The sequence below is a fragment of the Nycticebus coucang genome, chromosome 24 (assembly GCF_027406575.1).
Source record: "Nycticebus coucang isolate mNycCou1 chromosome 24, mNycCou1.pri, whole genome shotgun sequence".
Taxonomy (NCBI): domain Eukaryota; kingdom Metazoa; phylum Chordata; class Mammalia; order Primates; family Lorisidae; genus Nycticebus; species Nycticebus coucang.
In genome coordinates this window covers 11,002,098-11,023,206 of record NC_069803.1, presented here as the reverse complement: position 1 = coordinate 11,023,206, position 21,109 = coordinate 11,002,098, and the positions used below count along the sequence as shown (strand labels likewise).

The following is a 21,109-nucleotide window of genomic DNA, read 5'->3' as shown; positions in this document are numbered from 1 at the left end:
AAAATAATTCCTATGATCTAAATATCTGTATAATTTCCTGATTACCATATAATCACTAGCACATAGCAGGGTTTCTTCTCAAACCATAAATTAACGTCATTACACATCACAAATTCGAACATGCATAATAGCTTTTCCCCCCGTCTCTGGGTATCTAATAGACGATTGGGTTAATTGGATTTTTACAAAACTCAGCACCACGCCATGCTCCATCTGCCTGTGCTGCAAAGTGTGTTAGTTTTTTTAAAATTTGTGTCTGGGGGTGGCCAATTATTTAAATTTCTGGTTGGCATTTGTGGTGCTTGTGGCCTGCGGTTCATACCAAACGACTTGGTTTTCATGACCGGAAAGAGCATTGTTCACCCACCATCCTCTTATTTTAACATTGTACTTCGTGTGCCAGAGACCTGTTAAGACTGCACCACTCCGTGGAGGGAAGCTGTTCGGAGACTGGTGCTGAAGAAAGCTGAATGGCGTTGGGATTCCCTGAGACTGGCTGATCCAAGTCACTGTAAAACATGGGAAAGCTCTGCTGGGAGCTGTCTTATTAGGGAACACAAAAGCTCAACAGCACCTTACTGCAGCGTGTTACTCTGCTACAGTGTCTGAAACAAAAACCTTCTAACCCAGTCTGTTGCCCAGTTTTCACATGTTTTATTTTATGCAACTCAGGAAGGATTTTTGCTTCGAATCATTTACTCTGCAAGGTGGGAGGTTAACATATAGGGGTGGTAGTTAGCAGTAATGGCTAGGATGAGGGTGCATTACTAGAGTTGCATTGGTGTTTGTTATGCTTTTTAAGTTGAAGTAAATATCAGGCTTCAGGAGTAAAGTTTTTATGAGCATAAGGTGTTTGGAAATAAACTTGTGTTGTCTGGAGGAATAATGTTCTATTTTTGTGCATCTAAGGGGAAATAAGCTTCAGAGAAGGAAGGTAGTTTTGCCCTTTTGTTTGCCAAAGGAAATACAGAGTTGTAAATTGGGCACATTAAAAAAATGTGTTTTTAATGATCTGGAAATCCCCCCCCCCCCCCCCCCCCCCCCCCCCCCCCCGTGTAATTGAGTAGATTAAGAAATCATTAAGTTGCTGCGCTGGGATGTGTGTGTGTGTGTACCGGTGCTTGGGGATTTTAGTGTTATATAATTTATGGAAGGACATTGCACTAAAGCCTCAACTAATAGGTTTAGATAAGGTCGGACAGATCGTGCTGAAAAGTTTCTTTTGCATTTCCCCCAATTGTAACAGTTCTACTAATATTGGAGGATAAAAGCAAATAGTATGAGCTATTTTATATCACATAAACTCAGTAAATGCGTACTTGGAATATTGGGCGGAAAAATGAATGTGTGTGTGAAACTTGTGAATTCATCTAGTTGTATGGTTTCAGGTAACAGTGCCATTCAGAATGTACCAAGCAAAGGAACTCAGACAGCTGGAAAAATATACAGAGAGGATGGAGTCTGATTTGTCCTAGTTGAGCTGCTTCTGTGTGCTTCCGGTCAGGAGATTTGCAGGAAGTGTGATGGAGCTGAGTCCTTGTCTAACCACATAAAGCTTCCCTGGGGGTGTGATGGTGTGTGCAGGCTTGAGCCGTAACGCAAGGCTGGAGAAGGAATATAGCAAAGTCATTTTGTGATATCATACCCTGGGGAGCAGTTTCCAGCTCTGGTGCTCTCAGCTGCAGTGTTGTTTCCTACAAGTCGCTTGGTAGTGTGGAAACTACACATGCAACAGATTAGCCTTAGGCTTGAGTTCATAAAAATCTTCCCTGAATTTTTTTTTTTTTTTTCCTCTCATCTAAAAGAAACTGCTCAATAGTGTCCACATATAAAGACTCTCTTTGACAAATGGACTTTTTGAAACAGAAACTATTAGTGTATTTTAGAAGATGACAAGGGATTTCATAGGTTGTTTGCCTTACAGTTGAAGTGAGTGTAACTTGCACTTTCTTACAGTCATTTTTGATAGGCCTTGCCTGTTGTCTTGCTCACAGAAGGACCGAAGAAACATTTCTGGATCTATTGGAGTAATTTGGTATTCAATTAAATTTGTTGTTCAAACAAGTTATTGTTTGATGTGCCAATGCTTCTCGTTTCCAAAGGTTTGTGGGGGTAGAAACTGATTTCCAAAAAGGAGTAAAGATACTGCAGCTAAGTAACATTTAAAGTTGGCCTCTGTCAGATTAGTACATTGATTGGGATTTTTTAAGCCGTTCTGAGTGTTTTGTGTATCATATGATAGTGGAATGAAGGTGTGTACACGTGTTGGTAATATAAACATGTATATCAGTTATTTATGGTAAAGGGCATAAATGGCCCTTGCTCTTTTTAATAGCTTCAAACCCCATTTAATAAAGTGTACTGACCTTATGGTGTTATGAAAATGAAAAGCTGCAGGGATTTTTTCCAGTCAGTATAGGAAAAAATTATTTTTAATAAAAGCTATATTAAGGAAGTAGCAATAGGAACAGATATAGCTTGGCTGCTTGTATTTCATAAATGCACATGTAAATTTAATTTCCCAAGTGTTTGTGACTCTTCTCTTTAAAACCATATAAATCTTTCTGTCCAAAATCTATACTGGATTTAGAATACTTCTGTTGAATAGAGAAACTATAGATGTATTTATTCGTATGTTATAAAATGAAACCAAGATAGGTCATTTGGGAAAACAACTCCTTAGGATAAAAATATTTTAAAAGATTATTTAAATATCTGAGGTAGGATATTTTTGCTAACATTAGAGGATGGTTCTCATCTGTTGTGGGGCATTTATAAATCCTCTGACTCTAGGGGAGGTGTTACCATATTTCTTAATGTATTAGGACTGGGAACTTAAACAACAGTGAGGATGAAAACAGTGAGCTGTGCTTGCCCTGGCCAGTGTATTTACTGCAAATGGTAACAAAAAATGTGGGTGGGTTATTGCCCTTGTCCAATATAATCTATTCATTGTTCAGGGAGACTCTTTTGCTTTGATACACTTTTCCTACTTGTTATCTTTTCTCAATTATAAATGTAACATCTTTTAAAACCTACTTTTACATTTCATTGCCAATTTATGAACTGGCCTGATGCCCAAAAATCTTTAGATGCTCATGGGTCCTTGGTACTTAGCAATATACCTAGGATTTTGTTTTTAATATGTTTAAATGATATGGAAAAACTCTATAGATCTTATATTTCGATTAGCCTTATAGATAAATAAATAACAAAGAAAAAGTAGACAGGGCTCTTACTGATTAAAGGAATTTGTTAACTTTGACTAAAGCATGTAACACTATTTATCATAAGAGTGAAAACTGGTTTTGAATGTTCATATGTCTAAAAAACAGAAGTGGGTATTGTGGGTGGTTTTCAATCCATACATAAATGGCCTGCGTTCACGCATGCTTCTGTTATTACCCAAATCATCCCAGCTCTTTTGGGGATGATCAGACTTCCTTATTCAGAGATTCTGTGATCTGAGTGCTGTGGTTTACTCTGTACTCTTAGATTTTGTGATAACATAAAATTTAAGTTAAAATTAAAGTAGCCTTATATAAGAATGTATGACCTAGTTTACGTGCATCCTTCCCAAAATATCAGTCACTTTATAATAATCGAACAGCTGCCTAATGATACATCCTGTTGAAATCTTAAGATGAGTGATTTGAGAACTTACAGACTTAAGTCTTACTAAATTGACAGATGGAGCCAGTTGAGGAGTTGTGTTTTCATATTGCCTGAGACATTTAGTGCTGTGATACACCTGAGCAACTTGTTTCTGAAGGCCCACCTCCTGGGGTTCCAGTCCCAAATTATCCATACAGGTTGGAGCGAATAAAATACAGGAAATTTGGTGAAGTTAAAAGCTAAAAATGGATCGACTAGTCTCTGCTTGGCATAGATCCAATTGTTGGGAGCCAACTCCCTACACCGTAGACACAGACTTCCCAGGCATGTGTCCTAGAAAGAGATGCACAAATGGCAATTTACATTAATTTTGGGTCTTTTTCAAGAGAATTAGGGTATCTTTCCCTATGGAAAATAGTTTCCTAGGAAACAACTTTCTAACCTTGGTTCACCCCAATAGGACCTAGTAAAATTTAGTCTTTGTTATAATAATTAAAAAGCAAAAAGAAATTTTACCCGCAGCTGGGGTGGGACATGGTGTCCGCCTAGAGCCTAACTCAGCCTTCACACATGTTTTCTTTCCTCTCCATTTCTCCCATGAAGATGCTGCAAGAAAAGCTTTGAGTGAACGATGGGCTCGTGAGTGGGTCTTAGTCTGTGAGTGGAAGTTTGCTGCTCGTCATCTATGTTCCAGCCTTCTCTTATTTTTATTTATTTTAATTTTAATTTTATTTATTTATTTTTTTTATTGTTGGGGATTCATTGAGGGTTCAATAAGCCAGGTTACATTGATTGCAATTGTTAGGCAAAGTCCCTCTTGCAATCATGTCTTGCCCCCGTAAAGTGTGACACACACCAAGGCCCCACCCCCCTCCCTCCATCCCTCTTTCTGCTTTTCCTCCCCTCCCCATGACCTTAATTGTCATTAATTGTCCTCATATCAAGATTGAGTACATAGGATTCATGCTTCTCCATTCTTGTGATGCTTTACTAAGAATAATGTCTTCCACTTCCATCCAGGTTAATACGAAGGATGTAAAGTCTCCATTTTTTTTTAATAGCTGAATAGTATTCCATGGTGTACATATACCATGTTATGGTCATCTGGGTCCAAATACATTGGAAAACAGAGGTCTTAGATTAGAAAACGGTGAATGCAAATGCTCAGGCCTTTCTGTTCCTGAGCAGCTCTTTGTCCATCCGGGAGGAGACAGATGGGAACCTACGTTGCATCTCCAGTTCATGGGCTCTCTGCCCAAAGTCCAGGGCTCTGTCTTTGGATGTCTTCCTTGGCTTGCTGGAAATTATAAGAGATGGCTCAGAGTGGTGCATGATTCTGGAGCTGGTAACCAGGCTTGGGAGGTAACAGTGGGCCAGAAGAACCTAGAGGAGGGCATTTTTTTTTTTCTTTTGCTTTGTTGTGCTGGAATATATGAACTGAACCAAGCCCCGCACAGGGGAATGTCCCTGAGGAGGGTGCTAGACTGGGTGGTGGCACACGCAGGGTCTCAGAACCTGGAGGGAATGAAGACAGAGATGGGCAGCAGCACCAGCTTTGCTGTGTTTGAAAAGCCCATAGTGGCAATATTGTCATCCCAAATGTTCATCTAGTATCTGGGAACTGCCATTAAGGCAAACGAAGCTAAAAAACGAAGAGACAGATTAAAACCACATGGTTGTAATGACCTCATTGAGCTGGTGTCTTTTCTTTCTCTTTGATAGAGCTCAATTTTTACAAATGGATTACGTTTCCATTAACTAATCAATCACATGAATAAATGACTGAAATCGTCCCACTGAGGGTTGGTGGAAATGCCTGTTCCAGGCTAAATTTAGAAATAAAAACAAAGTCCTTTTTATTTGTTCTTTTCAGGTCTCTGCTTTGGTGAAGCAGGTGTGTATAGCAGGTGGCCCTGGAGCCGTACCCTACCAGGATGCCCTTTCCTTCTCTTACCCCCCAGAACCTTACCTCTGGATTGATTCCTCATGTTATTATACAACAGTATTTATTCTGTGTTACTAATAGCCCAGCAAGGAGAAAATGATTCCTATATTATCAACACTTGAAAATACAGAGTTTTTGTGTACTGTGTTCAGCTGACCATTCCCAAATTATCCCAACTCATCCTGGGTGCTAGACCTCTGTATTGAGAAACTCTGTTTCTCCCTTGATTTCTCCTCCCAGGTGTTTGGCCCTCTCAGTGTTTACTAGAAGTTTTATTTCATGTTGAAATTCAGTTCTTGCAAATGAAGGTGGCAAAGCTTTGCTTCTGTCCCTAGGAAAGGACCCTAACAGATTTTAGGTGGGTTCCTCTTCACTTAACGTTTTTGTTTTCACATTGTATTAGCTCTTGGTAAGAGTGCAGGTGGGGTGGCACGTGTCCATGTGGGCTCTGAGGAATGATGAGGTCCTCTGCCTTCGCCTCCTCGGTCGGGCCTGGAGGCACCGTGGGAGACGATGTGTCAGTGAAACAGCAGACGTGGTGGCCGCTTTCCCTCCACTGTGGGGAGCATCCTGGCTGCCCCTCTGGACTGAGCAGGGTAGCTGTCCCGGGGAGGGGAATGGATGGCTGTGTTGGCTTTAAATAGAATGTGTCATTAGGTTTTGCCCTTGGGAGGCGACTCTGGCAGTTAGGGACCTTTGCTGAGTGCCGGGAGGGAGAGGTTCAGCTCAGAGCAGATGTGCCATTGTTCAGTCATTAGCACAAAAGGGTGATCGCATCAAGACTACCTGGCTCTCTCCTACCTAACAGTCCTCAATTGCTCTCCTTCTCATGAGACAGAAATTGGTCACATCTTGTCCAGGGAAACATTCGCAACTTTTCTTTCATTGGAGTGGAAATTTTATTAAAAACTCTATGCCTTGGCGCCTGTAGTACAGTGGTTGTGGCACCAGCCACATGCACTGAAGGTGGGGGGTTCGAACCCAGCCTGGGCCAGCGAAACAACTGTAACAAAAAATGGCCTGGCTTTGTGGCTGGCACCTGTAGTCCCGGCTACTTGGGGGGCTGAGGCAGGAGAATCACTTAAGCCCAAGAGTTTGAGTTTGCTTCTGTCCCTAGGAAAGGACCCTAATAGATTTTAGGTGGGTTCCTCTTCACTTAACGTTCTTGTTTTCACATTGTATCAGCTCTTGGTAAGAGTGCAGGTGGGGTGGCACGTGTCCATGTGGGCTCTGAGGAATGATGAGGTCCTCTGCCTTCGCCTCCTCCTGGAATATATGAACTGAACCAAGCCCCGCACAGGGGAATGTCCCTGAGGAGGGTGCTAGACTGGGTGGTGGCACACGCAGGGTCTCAGAACCTGGAGGGAATGAAGACAGAGATGGGCAGCAGCACCAGCTTTGCTGTGTTTGAAAAGCCCATAGTGGCAATATTGTCATCCCAAATGTTCATCTCGTATCTGGGAACTGCCATTAAGGCAAACGAAGCTAAAAAACGAAGAGACAGATTAAAACCACATGGTTGTAACGACCTCATTGAGCTGGATAGTCCTCAATGGATAGTTGCTGTGAGCTGTGACGTCACGGCACTCTACCAAGGGCGACAGAGACTCTGTCTCAAAAAACAAACAAACAAAAAAAAACTCTAGCATTTCGGAATGCAGTCTTATTCCAGTGGAGAGCTTTTTCTTAAATTATGGTTACAAATTTACCATTTTAACCATTTTTAAGTGTGCAGATCAGTGGCATTAAGGATTCACCTCGTGTGACCATCAGTGCAATCCAGCCTCAGAACTTCCTCTTCCCGAGCTGAAACTTCATACCTGTTAAGTGCTGACTCCCCACCCCTCCTCCCTTCTCCTGTTGACCACCTTCCACTTTCTGTCTGTGAATTTGATGAGTGGGATCAGATGGTATTTATGCTTTCCTGACTGGCTCATTTCACTGAGCATAATGAGTCTTCCAGGTTAGTTGGAAGCACGTGTTAGTCATTTCTTTGTGAGGCTGAATAGTGTTCCATTGTCTGCCTACCCCACATTATTGTCTATTAATTCATCAATGGATAGTTGGGCCACTTCTCCCTTTTGGCTGTTGACTACTATGAACATGGATATTCAAATATCTTCTTGAGTCCCTCCTTTCAATTTTCTTGATTCCAGAAGTAGAATAAATTCTGGATTATATGGCAATTCTATGGTTAGTTTTTTGAGGGACCGTCACACCATTTCTACAGCAGCTGCAGCATTGTGCCTTCCAGCGCTTCGTGTTTCTCCACATTCTCAGCAGCGTCTGTGATTTTTTTTTTTTTTGCGGTTTTTGGCCGGGGCTGGGTTTGAACCCGCCACCTCCGGCATATGGGACCGGCGCCCTACTCCTTGAGCCACAGGTGCCGCCCAGCGTCTGTGATTTTCTGTGTTTTGCTACTAGCCATCCTAATCCACGTGAAGTGTGGGTGAGCGTTTTTATATTACTGTTGTTTTCTATGAGAAGTTAGTGTCTCTAGTCACACTCTCCTATATAAGAAGTGATGGTTGGAAGACAGAGGTATTCATCTCTCCAACACTACACAGAATTTAGAAGCTGAATCTGAAGCCACTAAAAACATTACAATGGATAATAGCCTAATAAAACCAATGAAAGGTTTAAAGAATAAACATAATTTTGAAGACTTAGAAAACAGTATTCCATGGTTATCATTGCTGTCAATGTAATCCAAAAAGGTGCTCAGCATACTTAGATTAGTATCAGAACCTTTTAATTGATTTTTCTCCCCGCACTTAATTTCCTTGTCTGTATTCCTGTCCCCTTTGCTCTAATCCCCTTACAGTATGCACTGCACCAGAAGCTGAGTTGTTTTAAAATACTATTTTTATTAGTCTTCTTTTCTTGTTAAGAAACTTTCACAGGATGCTTCCTAGTTAACGCAGATCTCAACATTCAGTGTCCTGCTTGGTCCAAACTCAAGCCTTCTCTTTCTCAGCTTATTATATGAACATTTTATTCAGTCTGACTGCTCCATGAATAGGCTGTGTGCTTTCCTAACCTTTCCTAACCTTCCATTTCCTCTGCCTGGATCTCCTCACCTCCCTCCTTTCTGCCCATGGAAATTCTGCTTCTAGGGCCAGCTCAAATCCCATTGCTTCTTTGACAATCCTAGTAATGATTCCTGCCAGAGATACTCTGGCCTTTCATCCCAAACTTCCTCTTCATTATATATATTATACATGGCACTATTACAGATTTCCCTTCTGTCACTGTGCGCCTTTTTGCCATTTATATATTACTAATTTTCTCTGGCCTCACCCAGTAGGCCACACTGTTATGGGCAGACACTTGCGGTGTTTTCAGCTTTTTTACAAGTGCACAATGCCCTGGCCTCAGTCAGGAGAACCCTCTCCATTTCCAGCAGTGTAGTTTTAGTTCAGTACCTTTGATTGTGAGTCACTCATTTTATTTTACATCTTTGGATCTCAGTTTCCAAATGTGCAAAATGAGAAGGTAGGATTTAGCTCCTTTTTAAGGTCCATTTAAACTACATCTGGGCCAGGCACTGTGGCTTATGCCTGTAATCCTAGCACTTTGGAGACTGAGGCAGGAGGATAGCTTGAGGTCAGGAGTTAGAGACCATCCCAGTCAGCATACTGAGAACCCTGTTTCTACATGAAGTAGAAAAATTAGTCCCAGCTTCTCAGGAGGCTGAGGCAGGAGGATCGCTTGAGGTCAGGAATTTGAGGCTGCAGTGAGCTAGGATGATAGCACTGTACTCCACCCGTGGTGACAGAGTGAGACCCCATCTCTTTAAAAAGCAAACCAAAAAACAAAACTATCTAGTCCTCAATGGTAAAAAGGATCCAATCATACAAAAAACTTCCCCCAGTATCTCTGGAGCTTCTCTCCCTCTCCTTTCATTTCAGTGTTGTTCTAAGGCAATAATCATGGGTAAACAAATAATGAAACTTTTAGACAATCAGTGAGCAGAGAAAGAGCTGAAAGAGAAGGAACCTCCCAGGAAAAAAGTGTCTCCTCCTCACTCCAAATTCTTTTCTCTCATTTCCTTTTTGGGTCATTTTGTTAAACTGCCCAAAATACTTATAGCTATTTGTATTCACCAGCACTGTCTTCTCCAAGAGCAAATACCATTGTCGCTGCAAGCCTGTCTGAGATGATGAAGTATGATTAATAGATTAATCCATCACAGTAAACTCCTAGAACAAGAAAGTTCAGTCATTGGTGGTACTGAAATGAAAAAGAAAGATCCAAACTGTTGGATTCTGACTGGATGGCACTTTTTTTTTTTTTTTTGAAGAAGGAACACAAGAGCTTGGTTCTTAATGGGGTGGTACAGCTCTGATGAAGGAAGGGACACTTCTCCCCGTGGTGCACAGAGTGGGTTAAGAGACCTTCTTTCCTAGCTTATGATTCTTATGGTTCGGTCAAGAAAACGATGTATTTTTAGTCCTTCAGTAAAGTGAGCAATGCAGAAACAGGTTGTCAAATGAGGAATAATTTGATCTGACTTCTTAAATTACTACATGAAGAGGCATGGCAGCTCCATAGCATTGAGGTGGGCTAGGCAGGGCTCAGACGCCCAGGTCCATTGGCGGTGTTGCCCCCCCCCCCCCAGCCCTTTGCGGCCTCTCAGAATCCCTGGTGGGTTTATCTTCTGCAGAAGATTTGTTGCTGCCTGTAAATTGTAGTTCCTCTGGGTCTCTAGTTCAGACCTTTTGTTTGGGTTTCGGGTTTATATACCCAGCTACTTACTTGGTAATTCAGGTTTCCTACAGCCACTTAATATAAACATACTATCTAGGGTCTCCTCTCCTGCATCTGGACACATCCCTATGCTAACAATGAAACTACTCTCTCTGCTATTGTTGCAATATTATTCCTGGTGCAGTAACTGTAACAGACTCTCCATGGATTTTCTTCTTATATCTCTTTTCTATATTGATAGAGTGATGATTCTAAAACAGAAAAGATCATACATACTGTGCTTTTACTTCAGCCCTCTTCAGTTGCTATCAGGATAAGCTCCAGGCTTCTTACAATGGCATATGAGGCTCACTTTTGTCCCAAGTGTTCTGAGCCAGTGCCACCCGCTACTTGGAACCTGTGCTCCACTGACGGTGGTCTGTCCCATGTGCCACTGGCTTTAGGGCTCTGTGGATTCGCACACATCCATCCCTTTTCCCAGAAGGCTGTGCTTCTCCATATCTTTTGCACCTTGGTTCCCCATCATTTCAGACAATGCCTTCAGTGGGGGAGTGGTTAAATAAGAGTACAGCTGCATAATGGATTGTTCTACAGTCTGAAAAAAATCTCAAAGAAAATATGACTTCAAGGTATGTTCATAGCATTATGTATGTAGTAAAATGAAAAAAATGTTAAAATACAGCTTATGTGTGACTTTTAGGTAGGTATCAATCTGTTAATCAAGAAAAAATAAGAGCTTGGAATTCTGCATAGCAAAACGTTAACTTAATTATCTCTAGGTGTTGAGATTATTGATGGTTAGATTTTTCTTCACTTTATATTTTCTAAAGTTTCTATTGCTTTTTAATAAGGAAAAGTAGTCAATGCTATTTTTAGCAGAACTACTGCCTGGTGGCAAGGACCGCGTCTGTCTTTGTCCCTTCAGAGCCCTGCCCTCCTCGGGGTGGATGCAGGCCGGGCTAACTGCTGCCATAGATGGTATCTTGAATATGTAACAACTCACCATGTAAATAGTTTATTTCTGCCTGGTGAATGGACAAAACAGGAAATGTTCTGGTCTTCACTTTCCTCTGAATAAGACCTGCTCTGACACCTGAGGCACAGCTGAACCTCACCTCGGACCAAATTAGTTGGAACAGGCAGAGTTCCAATCTGTGATGGTCATTTTATTTTGAATGGTGTAACTATCTCCTGGAAAGTAGGCAGATTTGCCTTTACTGTCTCATTGCAGTGTGAGAGCCCAGTAGCTTAGTGTAGAGCAGATCATTAAAGGCATCTATGTGCACTGTAGGTAAATAGCTTATTAACTACATGCTCTGTCTTATGTTTAACTTAGCATCCTATGGACCAGTTTTGCAATGAATCTTCAGAGTTTAATTCTCACTATGTGTGATTTCATTTGGTATCATTGGAAGTGCAGAGGGTCAGGCCACCTTCGCCCTGTCTTTCCCTTGCGTGTCAGGGTGTCCACTAAAGCTCTGTGTTTAACAAATCATTTTGATAAAGGGTCTGTGGAGAAATGCAATCAGGCTTTATCACAGCTGACTTAATTGAGTTTCATGATGTACATTTTTTTTCTTAGTAGGATAAATTAAAAATGGCTGATAAAGATGCCTGAAAAAGCAAAATTGTTAGTTTTGAGCCTGCCCAGTGTTTTAAACATATTGATGAGTAATCTACCATTTTTAATCATTTTTTGAACTCTCCAGTAGTTTTATTTCCAGTAACTTGCTAAATAACTATCATTATATACTCAGTCATATTTCTTTTAAAAATACTATTGAAAAGTCCATGAAAATGATTGAAGTGCCAATACCATCTACCTGCTTCTCGGTAGTGAGAACTGCCAGTGATTGTATGATTAGCTGGGTACATGGTGCTGTTTGCACTGTGCATTCAGGAGGAGAGGGAACCTCTCCATAACAGGTGAATGAAGATGATGGTTTGGCAGCTTTGTAGAATAATTTTTGTGCATCTTCATGTATATTATTGGGCTCTTTTAGAACATTTTTATTGCATTTTGGAGAAGATAGGGGATCTTATGAGGTACGTGTAAAATGTAAAGCGTGGTGAGTATTTGTTGCTCTCTGCAACATCATGCTCTCCGCACCCCATTCGGCTTTGAAAGGCTCTTGAATTCCAGGTGACTCAAGGATAGCTGTTGCCTGCAGGTCAATAAGGGACATATTGGTTCATTCATATAGATTCCAAGTTTATCATTATTTACTCCTTATCCTCTTTTCATCAGTTTTGGGTGGGTGGCCATCAAATCTTGTTTCTTTCCTCTCACACTTAGGCATCCTTTTCCTATGGGAAAAATGTATAAGGGTCTGAGGATGCTGCCTAAATTATGAGAATCATGAGATTGCTAAACAAATGAAAATAGCTAGTAGAAAAAGAAGTAGTAGGTCCACTTTATTAATTTCCTTGCTCAAAAAATATTTATCAGGCGTCTATTTGAGGGGTTTTAAGCATTGGAGTTATAAGGTTTCCATTTCTAAGATATAACACCTGTTGGTATGGAGAATGGACTGGAAGGCACTAGAAGGGTGGGCAGGAAACTCAGTCAGGGCTTCAGGTGAATTGGCTTTTGCTTGGACTAGATCAGGAGCCGTGGGGAGGAAGGGATTTGAGGTTATTTTGGAAGCATCTTTTAGTCTGGGCTCTGAAGGGGGAATGCTTGCAGAGGGCGGTTGCCGGGATGGCCCCCAGGTTTCTGGTGCGAGCACATTGTGTGGTAGGTAATGCCATGGGGTCACTGCAGAAGAAGGGTCAGTTCAGTGTGTTTTTGATGTATCTGCATGGAAATACCAAGTAAACACGTAAACATACGGAGCTTGAGGTCAGAAGAGAAGTGTGGGTTGGGTTTATAAGTGTAAAGACATATGTCCTCTATGAAGCAGATAAGATTGCTTCGTGGATAGGACGTGGGTACAGGGTGAGGAAAGTGAGGAGATGAAGAAGTGTGAGGCCGCAGAGGGGACCGGGTGACAGGAAGGAAACTATCAGAGATGTGAAAGGAGGGTCCGGGAAAGGGCTCTGGGTGGGAGGGGGCTGGGACCTCCTTGTCCCTAGAGCATCTTACTGGAAAAGGGGGATGTGACAGGCCAGAATGACCTTCCTGAGTTCTGCCTACTGCCAAACACTGTCATTCTGGCCAGCGGTGGAGCACAGGCAGGAGTGAGGGAGGTACTACTGGCCAACTTCTGTCTTACTGGGATTAGATTTTAGTAATATTTTTATTTACTTGAACGTAAGTAGTAAGAAGCTATTTTTACCACTTTGAAGCTTTTTGGTATGTGGTGGGTTTAGGGTTTGGAAGAATGACTAACTTTGAGAGAGCCAATGGATAATTTGTTTAAAGATATGAGTTTTAAAAAATCATCGATTGATTGTGCTAATAAGTTGTCATTAAAGATCACCGTGTTAGGGGTTTTCCCCCTTAGCTAAGAATTCTTTCCTGTGTATCACTTAAACCTCTTCAGTGACAAATTATTTAAATTTTTCTTGGCACACTGACTTGAGAACTGATGGCCATCTATAGTTGGTGCCCAGGTCCCATGAGAATATAATGACTACATTGTCCCATAAATTAGTTGTGAAGTGACACCTATCAACCTAATTTAAAAACCGATTTGAGTCAAAAGGTCCTTGAACTGTGTGTTAAGTTGATACAGGAGCTACTGTTATCTGAAGCTTGTGACTGAGCATTTCAATGAATAGCGGTCAAGGAATTCAAAGTTATTATTCTAACAGTAACTGAATGCATTTTTCCTGCCTATGTGCATTTTCTTTTTATTGCCTAAAAAGATGCTGATTTGATACATTCATAATTATTATTTGCATAAGGAGTTTGAACCACCACAGAAAGAATGATTTCGAATTTCCAGGTTTCGTTTGTTTTACTTTGTACCATAATAATGCTTTCACAGGAGGATCTTTTACATTGGGTTTTCCTAATTTTAATACAACATAAATAAGCTAGGAGTTCTATTTCCAAAAGCCACATATTATAAATCAAAGGAAATGGGGTCAAAGATGAAGAGAAAACCTCCCAAAATCGGAAGAAATGTTCTGAAACTGTCTCCCGGAGCTGCAGGCTTCTCCATCCAGTTGTGATTTTGGTATGCTTAGGTCTGGGGGCCTTTGGATGCTGTTGTGTATTTTTCCCCCAGCTAATAAAGTCAAAGATTCTCTGAAAAATATCAGAAGATGGATAAGAAAAGAGAGAATTTGCTGAGTTTCTATTATGGGCTGAGCATTTTTACATATTTTATCCCATTTATTCCTTAACACCATGTTGCAAAGCATATCATTTTATTCCAATTTTAACCAGAGATTCAGAAAGGTTTACAGAACTTTAAAGGTCACACAGCTGGGAGGCATAACCTTGATTTGCATTCAGGTCACCTGATGTGCTCTGTTGGCAGCTTGACAAAGTTGGGAACAATATAGTCTGATGTCATTGATGTAATGACCTCCCTGGGTGAGGTCATCTCTCCTGACGTAGTAGGTACCTGTTGCCAAAGGTAGACTTCACTGCTTTTCTTCAAAGAGTGTGGACAGGTGTGTGGGAAGGACTGGCTGTGTTCTGAGAGTGCTGAAATCAGACCCACTTGGGCAAAACGACATCTTCATTCTGCATCGAACGTTCTGTGTTTCTGTGACCAAGTTGACCCTGTGTCTCTAACAGCTGGACGCCAGCAAGTCTGCTGTCTGGATGAGGAAACCCCACACACTGCACGTTAATATTCCTTCAGAAAGGAAATGAGATGTGCAGTCCAGTAGGACAACCCTGGATTCTGGAGGGGACTTAGCCAACTGCAGGAGCCTTAGGCCTTCACCCCTAGATCTCACTGTCACTTTCTAGACTTTGTTTCCTCTTTCTAACATGAGAATAATGCCTCTTCCTTAGAGACGCGTGCGTGCCAGCCGAGACGATGTACGCGGAGCCCGCCCGCCACAGTGAGGGCCTCCTTGCTGTGAGCTGGGCAGGGGAGTGAGCTGCCTGGGGAGAGAGGAACAGAGAAGGAGGCAGCGGCAAGGCAGCAGCAGAGAAGAATCGCAGCCACTCGGTTCCTGTGCCCGTCACTCGCTTAGCACCCCAAGGGCTCTGTGTGAGCCAAAGGGCCTTTAACAGGATGCCACCCCCAGTGTACTTCACATCGTCACAGCCCCGCGCCTGTGGGGACGGCCCACTCCTGGGTCCTCTCCAGACCTGCTCCTCTCTGGGTGTTTCTGATGCTCGCTGACATCCGGGAAGCGCCGCTTCGGCAGGCAGCGACTCATGGCTGGGGAAGCTGCTTGGCCGAGGTGAACATCTGTCCAGGGGTAGCTGGGCTGACTCTGCAGTGAGGTCTTGAGAACACTGTGTATTGTGGCAGTGGTGGCAGCAGCTGGTGAAAGACACCAAGCATAGGAGAGTGGGGAAAGAGAGAGAAACTTTCCTAGAAAAGTTCAATGACAATGCTCTTTCTAAATAGACTCCCAGACATGGGACCAGGAGAGAGCCATAGTGAAGTCCCAGGTAAGGATCCTCTTTAGAAAAGCTGCTGGGTGCCCTTGAAAAGACCTGATGTTGGGAAGGGGATGGGAAAGTGGGAACCAAGGCTCTCGCAGGGAGAAGAGGGGCACCTTTCTGTGCCTCAGGCCAAGCCCAGAGCCTCAGTAGCTGCAGATTGGGGGACTGGCATGCTCCTGTTCCCAGAATGGCTTTGAAGGGACCCTGCGAGCAAACCCAAATCGCGAGGTTTTGCTCGTCTAACCGGAGGGGAGAGTGGTTGTTCAAACCTTTTGGACTCAGGGCTTTGGAAGATTTTCTGTCTTTCTGCATGATGCATGGAACCAGATTGAGTACAGAATTTTTGCATTTATATCTTGGGGAACTAGGCAAGATGAAAACCAACTTTTTTTTTTTTTTTTTTTTTTTTGTAGTTACCAAAAAGCAGGCACATGTCTGCTTTGTGTTTTCTCCCGACTAATGATTTCCATTTATTCAGTCTGCTTTGTCAGGGCTTGGCCCTTGTTGTCTGTTACCTCACAAATCCTGACTGTAACTTTGAGGTTGGCATCATTATACTCATCTCACAGAGGAAGGTGTCGTAGAGTAATTATGGACTTTGTCCAAGAGACACAGCTAAGTGGTGAAGCTGCGATTCAGAACCAGGTGAGGCTTGTTAGAAAGTGTCCGTATGTAGTAAATGCGGGTTCTTCCTTTCTGTTTAGAAAAACATGAAATCTATCATACATGACAACCATTAAAATGTACATAATGAAGGTAATGGCGTTTACTCCTTCTCCCTAATTCCCCAAGCACTTAGTGATTACTCACTGTGGGTGATTGTTGTTCGGGATATGAAGAAGTTGGAGGAGTTCGCAATATGGGGGGTTCGGGGGAAGACACAGGCGTGTGTGGGCAGAGGGAAGCCGTCTTGTCTCCCAGGCATGAGACTAAGGAGAAGGCACCTCTGCGGGGGCTCTGGGGAGATCTCTGGGGGGGGTATTAATTGGAGATAGCACTTTTTGGGTAGATGGGATTGTGTTTTATGTTTGCAGTGTATCTTTTTTTTTTTTTTTTTGAGATAGTCTCACTATGTCACCCTCAGCAGAGTGCCATGGTGTCACAGCTCATAGCAGCCTCAGACTCCTAGGTTCAAAGGATTCTCTTGCCTCAGCCTCCCAAGCAGTTGGGATGACAGGCACCTGCCTTGAGGCCTGGCCATTTTTTTGTTGTAGTTATTGTTGTTTGGCAGGCCCGGGCTGGGTTTGAACCTGCCAGCCGTGGTGTATCTGGCCAGCGCTCTAGCCGCTGAGATACAGACGCTGACCCTGTTTGCAGGGCATTTTAAAACTAAACCGCAGGGTGTGCTAAAACTGGAAAAGTATGTTGCATGTATGTGTCTGGAGTTGGAAAACAATTAGAGAACAGACATCAATACTAGACATTTTTTCCTTCTTTGAATAACTTCTTTACTGACACAGGCTCATCAAGCACTAAAGATGACAAAACTCTCACAAAAGAATCTCCCCTAATGGAGGAGAGCTTACTTCTGATTTCTTTTTGAATGTAAAAATGTATATCAACACTTTTCCTTGGAAGAAATGTCATTTCTATTTTAGTAGGAGAAAATAGAATTGCACCTTAAATTCTACTATGAGAAATGTACCTTTGTTTTTATCTTGAGGTAAGGATTTTTTTTTTATGTAATGTTGGGAGTCTGTAGGATAGTTACATTCTATAATAATATTTGTCACTTATTCTCTTAAATTCATGTCTCTGGTTTCATTTGTAATTGGTTTTATAATTTTTATTACCAACATTTAATAGCAACCACCCATTAAAGCTATAGCAGTACCTAAGTATATTATAAATTTACCTGACAAGTTATTGCTTCTTCTGGATTATAAACTGGGAAATAATTAAAATCCTTGTTCTTGTTGTTATGCTATTATGATGATGATTTAGTATTTCCCCAAACAGTCTATGTAATGTAAATGTGTAAAGAAACATTTGTATACAAATATTTGTATGTTTCTTTATTTGCTGGAGAGGATATTTTTGACAAGTTATATTTGAAAGGAATAAACTCTCGGAGCTGTTGATTTGAGAAATCCTTTTACAATGCCCTGTTAATCTATTTAGCTCCCAGATATTTCTTAGCAGATCAAAGGAACTTTCTGGCCACTCCCAGAGGTCTGATAGACTTTTATCTATCTTAATGAAGGTAATTAAGATTAATCAGCTTACTCAGGTCTTGACCCTGAGTGAATTGGTCCTCACTAGAACCTTAGAAGGGGAGTACACACAATCTGCATTCACTTCTAAATCTTGAAAGTTAAGGTAGTTCCTGTAGTGTGAGGGCAAACTTAGGTCTGGATAATGTATGGTTGCCAACACTTGAAAGAAATAACAGGTTCTTCTTTTTTAAACTTTGACTATTCTATTCCCTCATCACTTATTTCAAACAGATCTGCAACATTTTCTGCATGTGTAGGAATGAAGCAAAGGCATCTCTAACTAGTTAATTGAACCACCAGCATATTCACTATGTTGTTGATTTTTAACTGACAGTTCTATAGCATGAATTAAAGGACCTCACCTTTCCTAGGCAGTGTCCTCCGGGTGCCCACAGTTTCAAATCCTCAAAAAATATTAAGATTCAATGAAAATTTTTTTGGCATAGCACTGTTTATGATCTCTATTTTCAAAGTCATTTATTGAATAAGATTCTTTGCCATTTATGAGCCAGACACTGTGCTGGGTGCTACAGGACCTTGCCTTTCTGGTGTGGGTTCACCTCTTACATTCTCTGTCAAGCTAGTCTTTTAAAGGCCATCTTTGGAAGTAGTTTCTGAAATTAAAAGGAAAAGATTTAATCTGCGTTCTAGTCTTCTTTCCAACCACAAAATGAGCTTTAGGGAGAAGGAACAAGAGACTATTTCTAGAGCAAAATGACTTTCCCTTATAAGACATGGGCTGGCACTCCCAAGATAAATGGAGCCATAAAATTAAGTTGTGCAATTAGTGGACAGGACCAGGTAATTTGTGGGCATAAGGGAGGTTTCCACATTTTCACAGCATTGAGTGATTATGTCTTCTAAGTAGCATTTTAAGTATTCATGTGGATCCATTTAATTTTTTTTAAACATACAGGTTGGTATTATGCAGCTAAACAAAAATGAACTGTCCTTTTTAAAAAAGAGCATTTGTCCCTGTGGATGAAGGACCCCTGAAAAGGTTATGAGACAGCTGCACTGGGCTTAACCCATGAGATTTCTGATATTGTTTCAAGAAGATGAGAAAAAAATATTGCAGGCTTTACAACTGCAGTGCCTACTAGTTGTAGCCGCCACGGGGTTCTGTGATTGCCATTTCTCGGTTCTGCTAGCTCTGAGTGGTCCATGAATGTGGGCGCCTTCCATGACCCAGCACCTGTTTATTTACCATTTATTTATGTACATCCGTTGGGCTTTTCTTTCCTGGCCTGGGCTTGTGTTCCCAGGGATAACTATACCTACTCCCTGTCTGTTTTGCACAGAAGGCCCCCTTGACTTCCCTGCTCACCACGTGGATGGAACACCTGGGCAGCCGGACCCCGGGGTCACCACGTGGATGGAACACCTGGGCAGCCGGACCCCGGGGTCACCACGTGGATGGAACACCTGGGCAGCCGGACCCCGGGGTCACCACGTGGATGGAACACCTGGGCAGCCGGACCCCGGGGTCACCACGTGGATGGAACACCTGGGCAGCCGGACCCCGGGGTCACCACGTGGATGGAACACCTGGGCAGCCGGACCCCGGGGTCACCACGTGGATGGAACACCTGGGCAGCCGGACCCCGGGGTCACCACGTGGATGGAACACCTGGGCAGCCGGACCCCGGGGTCACCACGTGGATGGAACACCTGGGCAGCCGGACCCCGGGGTCTATATGTGCTGTGTCAGTTCTCCAAGAGTCTCCACAGGGCAGGGTAAAGTAGATTGGAAAAGTGGGAGCTCTTAACGAGTGTGTGTGGCTAAACTTTGCACCCAAGCATCGTTTTCACAGAAGCTCTGGATTTGGGAGTAGTCAGTTATTTAAAACGTGTCCGACTATTTATGAAAGTATGCTTATCTCCCTTAGCAGGGAGCCCCAGAGAGTCTGGGAGGTAAGGAGTGCAGTACAGATTCAGTATTCTTCCCCCTCTACGTCTAAACCACCAGCATTGTCCAAGAGAGCCTGGTAGTATTACCTCGGCAGGTATGTTAGTCCCATCATGCGTTTAGCCATGGATGCTGGTGTATATCTTCCTGATCTTCCTGGTTAGGTTGTAGGTGGAAGATGGAAGCTCTGATTAGGAGAGCAGATTTTCCCTGTACACTGATTAGTAGAATTCTCTGGTTGATTAGCTTGACAGAAGAGAGGCAGAGGAAAGACTTGTTTTCTATCTGTTATGTTTATTTGTCCTTTTTGTCTGTCTAGTGCCAAACTTATTACTAACAACACTCCTTCACAATTCCTTCCTTCTCTCAATAGGGAGAGATGGGTACCAGTCAATTCCTCTGCAGTCAAGAGGTCACACAACTAGGAATTCCCCTCAAAGGAAGAAGCAATCAACCAACTAATTTTACTCTTCCACTCTAAAATATGTTGGGGTTCTTTGAAGCAAGGGTGACTTAAATGAATAGTGAAGGGGGCTTACCAGGCTGGGCAGAAACAGGGGGTACGCATGCATCGGATGGGAGAAAGGGTAGCAATCAGAGAGAGAGAGGTTCACTGATGGAAGGTTATTGAGTAGTTGGCTAAGAAAGGAAGTTATTCAGAGCCAGGTGGAGCAATTGTTTTGCCAGTTGAAAAGAGTTCTTCTTGCAACAGTCATCACTATCAGGTTTTACAGTTTCTCCTTGAACTTCTAAACGGGGTAGTAAGTATGTATCATACTTTAATTCTATGTAATATTGATTTGATTAAAGTATGTACATGTTTTATGAGATTCCTGGTGCCAAGTGGCTAGATCCCAAGAGGATGGAATGGTGTGGGTGAAGGGGCTGGTGGTTGATCTGCAAAGTTAGACATGGCAATTCTGAATTTCTATTGGACAGAAAAAAGAAAGTCACAGTCAAGTGGCAAAACTCAGATTGTGGGTTAGACAAGGTTGTAGACTCTGAGCTTGGTGCTGTGGTGGATAAAGTGATACAGAAGGAAAATACAGTCTAATTGTGGAGGTATTTGGAAAATACCCCCAAGATTATTTTTGGTGAGAAGTCAAATGGGCAGATTGTGGATAAATATTGAAGGAGTCAGAGGAGGTTAGGGTTCACTTCCATTTGGAACGGTCAGAATAAGCTTGGTTGAC

The 21,109-nt window shown here is 42.3% G+C and overlaps 1 protein-coding gene across 1 annotated transcript in view; it reads left to right on the top strand.

Moving 5' to 3' along the window:
* NRG1 (neuregulin 1) overlaps positions 1–21,109 on the top strand; it is a 1,208,564-nt gene that overhangs the window by 1,717 nt on the left and 1,185,738 nt on the right. The gene's annotated exons all lie outside the window — the stretch shown is intronic.